The sequence below is a fragment of the Salvelinus namaycush genome, chromosome 20, assembly GCF_016432855.1.
Source record: "Salvelinus namaycush isolate Seneca chromosome 20, SaNama_1.0, whole genome shotgun sequence".
Lineage (NCBI taxonomy): Eukaryota > Metazoa > Chordata > Actinopteri > Salmoniformes > Salmonidae > Salvelinus > Salvelinus namaycush.
In genome coordinates, this window is record NC_052326.1 from 50,141,536 (window position 1) to 50,146,521 (window position 4,986).

A 4,986-nucleotide genomic window follows, 5' to 3' on the forward strand; every position below is an offset into this window, starting at 1 on the left:
TCATGGACTGCACCAGATTTGGCCATTCTTGCTGTGAGATGTTACCCTACTCTTCCACCAAGGCACCTGCAAGTTTCCGGAAATTTCTGGGGGGAATGTCCCTAGCCCTCAGCCTCCGATCCAACAGGTCCCAGACATGCTCAATGGGATTGAGATCCGGGCTCTTCGCTGGCCATGGCAGAATACTGACATTCCTGTCTTGCATGAAATCACGCATAGAACAAGCAGTATGGCTGGAGGCATTGTCATGCTTGAGAGTCATGTCAGGATGAGCCTGCAGGAAGGGTGCCACATGAGGGAGGAGGATGTCTTCCCTGTAACGCACAGCGTTGAGATTGCCAGCAATGACAACAAGCTTAGTCCGATGACGCTGTGACACACCTCCCCAGACCATGACGGACCCTCCACCTCCAAATCGATCCCGCTCCAGAGTACAGGCCTCGGTGTAATGCTCATTCCTTTGACGATAAACGTGAATCCGACCATCACCCCTGGTGAGACAAAACCGCGACTCGTCAGTGAAGAGCACTTTTTGCCAGTTCTGTCTGGTCCAGCGACAGTGAGTTTGTGCCCATAGGCGACGTTGTTGCCGGTGATGTCTGGTGAGGACCTACCTTAAAACAGGCCTACAAGCCCTCAGTCCAGCTTCTCTCAGACTATTGCGGACAGTCTGAGCACTGACGGAGGGATTGTGCGTTCCTGGTGTAACTCGGGCAGTTGTTGTTGCCTTCCTGTACCTGTCCCGCAGGTGTGATGTTTGGATGTACCGATCCTGTGCAGGTGTTGTTACACGTGGCCTGCCACTGCAAGGATGATCAGCTGTCCATCCTGTCTCCTAGTAGCGCTGTCTTAGGGGTCTCACAGTACGGACATTGCAATTTATTGCCCTGGCCACATCTGCAGTCCTCATGCCTCCTTGCAGCATGCCTAAGGCACGTTCACGCAGATGAGCAGGGACCCGGGGTGTTTTTCAGAGTCAGTAGAAAGGTCTCTTTAGTGTCCTAAGTTTTCATAACTGTGACCTTAATTGCCTACCGTCTGTAAGCTGTTAGTGTCTTAACGACTGTTCCACAGGTGCATGTTCATTGATTGTTCATTGTTCATTGAACAAGCATGGGAAACAGTGTTTAAACCCTTTACAACGAAGATCTGTGAAGTTATTTGGATTTTTACAAATGATCTTTGAAAGACAGGGTCCTGAAAAAGGGACATTTCTTTTTTTGCTGAGTTTAGTTGAAGATCCCTGTCATAGGAGAACCGTTTTTGCTTCCAGGTAGAACACTTTTGCATTACATGTAGACCCCTCTGTGTAAAGGGTTCTACATGGAACTCAAAAGGTTCTACCTGGAACCAAAAGGGTTCTACCTGGAACCTAAAATGGTTCTTCAAAGGGTTATCCTAATGGGACAGCCGAAGAACCATGGTATCAGGTTCTACATAGCACCTTTTTTTCTAAGAGCGTAGTCATCCTCTGTGTTCCCCGATAGGAAAGTGTTGTTATGTGTGCCAATTGCTAACTAGCTAGACTATCACTAGTTAACAAATATCAAACCAGAACAGGGTTAACTTTGGAAAATCTGCCTCATTTACTAAAACAAGCATTGGGACCGCAGGCCGGTAGTTTGAGACTCTCTGATCTAGGCTAAGGATAGTTAACTCGGCTAATGGTGTGTTCAGATGGTTCATGGGATTTCGTCTCTACCAGTCGATGAAGTCATAACTACCACATAAATGCATTTGATTGATTTTGAATTCAGAACAACTCTTCCACAAATGTGATTTGAGCTAAGCTACCTAATAAGAAGTTAATTTGCTTGCATTGACAATTTGTCAAACCATATTTTACATTTTAGCAGACGCTCTTATCCAGAGCAACTTACAGAAACAATTAGGTTTAAGTGACTTGCTCAAGGGCACATTGGTCGATTATTCACCTAGTTGGCTCGGGGATTTGAACCAGTGCTCTTTTGGTTACTTCAACGTACTTAACCGCTAGGCTAGCTGCTGCCCATATAGACCATATAGGTCAAACTAGCTTAAAAAAAGTGAAAAATCGTGAAGATGATTGATAATAATATTAAAATCTTACTGAAAGCTTATGTTAATTGGTTTGATTGTAATGGCTCCATTGGGTGAACTATCCCTTTAATATTACACAATTTAATTCAGTCTGTAATATCTTTCTCATTGCCATGTGGAATAAACAAAAATACAGTATTTCGATAATTCTCATTTTGTTATTATACTGTCCACCAATAAACAAATGTTTTAATTTACATACTATAATCTTGTGGATTTGAGTAGCAGCAATCTGATTGGTCAGTAAGAGGTGGATGGGTGCAGGACGTGAACAAGATAGATGAGTATAACCCTCGCAAGGCTGCCGGCCCAGACGGCATCCCTAGCTGCGTCCTCCGAGCATGCGCAGACCAGCTAGCTGGAGTGTTTACGGACATATTCAATCTCTCCCTATCCCAGTCTGCTGTCCCCACTTGCTTCAAATGGCCACCACTGTTCCTGTACCCAAGAAAGCAAAAGTAACTGAACTAAATGACTATCACCCCGTAGCACTCACTTCTGTCATCATGAAGTGCTTTGAGAGGTTAGTTAAGGAGGATCATATCAGCTCTACCTTACCTGCCACCCTAGATCCACTTCAATTTGCTTACTGCCCCAATAGATCCACAAACGATGCAATCGCCATTGCACTGCACACTGCCCAGTCACATCTGGACAAGAGGCATACCTATGTAAGAATGTTGTTCATTGACTATAGCTCATCATTCAACACCATAGTACCCTCCAAGCTCATCATTAAGCTTGGGGCCCTGGGTCTGAACCCCGCCCTGTGCAACTGGGTCCTGGACTTCCTGAGGGGCCGCCCCCAGGTGGTGAAGGTAGGAAGCAACACCTCCACTTTGCTGACCCTAAACACAGAGGCCCCACAAGGGTGCGTGCTCAGCCCCCTCCTGTACTCCCTGTTCACTCATGACTGCGTGGCCATGCACGCCTCCAACTCAATCATCAAGTTTGCAGACGACACAACAGTAGTAGGCCTAATTACCAACAATGACGAGACAGCCTACAGGGTGCCCTGGGAGAGTGGTGCAAGGAAAATAACCTCTTACTCAACGTCAACAAAACAAAGGAGCTGATTGTGGACTTCAGGAAACAGCAGAGGGAGCAATCCCCTATCCACATCGACAGGACCGCAGTGGAGACGGTGGAAACTTCAAGTTCCTCGACATACACATCACTGACGATCTGAAATGGTCCACCCACACAGACAGTCTGGTGAAGAAGGTGCAACAGTGCCTCTTCAACCTCAGGAGGCTGAAGAATTTGGCTTGGCCCCTAAAACCCTCACAAACATTTACAGATGAACAATTGAGAACATGCTGTTGGGCTGTATCACCGCCTGGTACGGCAACTGCACCGCCCGCAACCACAGGGCTCTCCAGAGGGTGGTGCGGTCTTCCCAATGCATAACCGGGAACAAACTACCTGCCCTCCATGACACCTACAGCAGCCGATGTCACAGGTAGGCCAAAAAGATCAAGTACAACAATCACCCGAGCCACTGCCTGTTCACCCTGCTATCATTTAAAAAATTTATTTCACCTTTATTTAACATCCAGAAGGCGAGGTCAGAACAGGTGCATCAAAGCCGGGGCCGAGAGACTGAAAAACAGCTTCTATCTCAAGGCCATCAGCCTGTTAAATAGCCATCACTAGCCGGCTTCCACCCGGTTACGCAACCCTGCACCTTAGAGGTTGCTGTCCTATACACATAGAATTGGAATCACCTACCACTATAATAATTGAACACTAGTCACTTTAATAATGTTTACATACTGCTTTAGTCATCTAGCATCTACCAAATACTAATTGAGTGTATGTAAACTTCTGACCCACTGGGAATGTGATGAAAGAGTTTTAAACTGAAATAAATCATTCTCTCTACTACTATTCTGACATTTCACATTCTTAAAATAAGGTGGTGATCTTAACTGACCTAAAACAGGGGATTTTTACTAGGATTAAATGTCAGAAATTGTGAAAAACTGAGTTTAAATATATTTGGCTAAGGTGTATGTAAACTTCCGACTTCAACTGTATATACTGTATTCTATTCTACTGTATTTTTGTCATTGCTCTATCTAATATTTATATATTTCTTAATTCCATTATTTTACTTTTAGATTTGTGTGTATTTCTGTGAATTGTTGGATACTACAGAACTGTTGGAGCCAGGAACACAAGCATTTCGCTACAGCCTGCTAAATAACATCTGCTAAATATGTGTATGTGACCAATACCATATGATTTGATTTCTAGCAGGGTTGATCTCTGAGTTTACAGAAGAGGCTCAAATGACCATCCCATGTCCAACTGGCCGCCCGTGTGACTGGCTACCCTCCCAGGGGGCAGTGGGGCCATGGAGTGACTGACCTCCTATAGGTATTACACATTGATGTGTAATCATCGCTGATGGTTAACTGCTCGCTGCGTAATCACGGCAGCAAGGACACTGTCTCTTGAACCTATTTTGTGTACTGGATTACTATATAGACTTTGTAGCCATAAACTTGTTATTCCGCAGCGACCATGGATGACACATACCTGCAAAACAAACCCAGGACACATACCTGCAAAACAAACCCAGGGTGGGATATTTGAGTTTTGACATCTTGATTGGTCACCTTGACAGGATCAGATTATTGCAAGGTTAATGGCATGACAAATGGGTCAGTTTTTCTGCAATCTACACTGTGGTGGGTCCTGGTGAAGACATGAATCTACACTGTGGTAGGTCCTGGTGAAGACATGAATCTACACTGTGGTGGGTCCTGGTGAAAACATGAATCTACACTGTGGTAGGTCCTGGTGAAGACATGAATCTACACTGTGGTGGGTCCTGGTGAAAACATGAATCTACACTGTGGTGGGTCCTGGTGAAAACATGAATCTACACTGTGGTGGGTC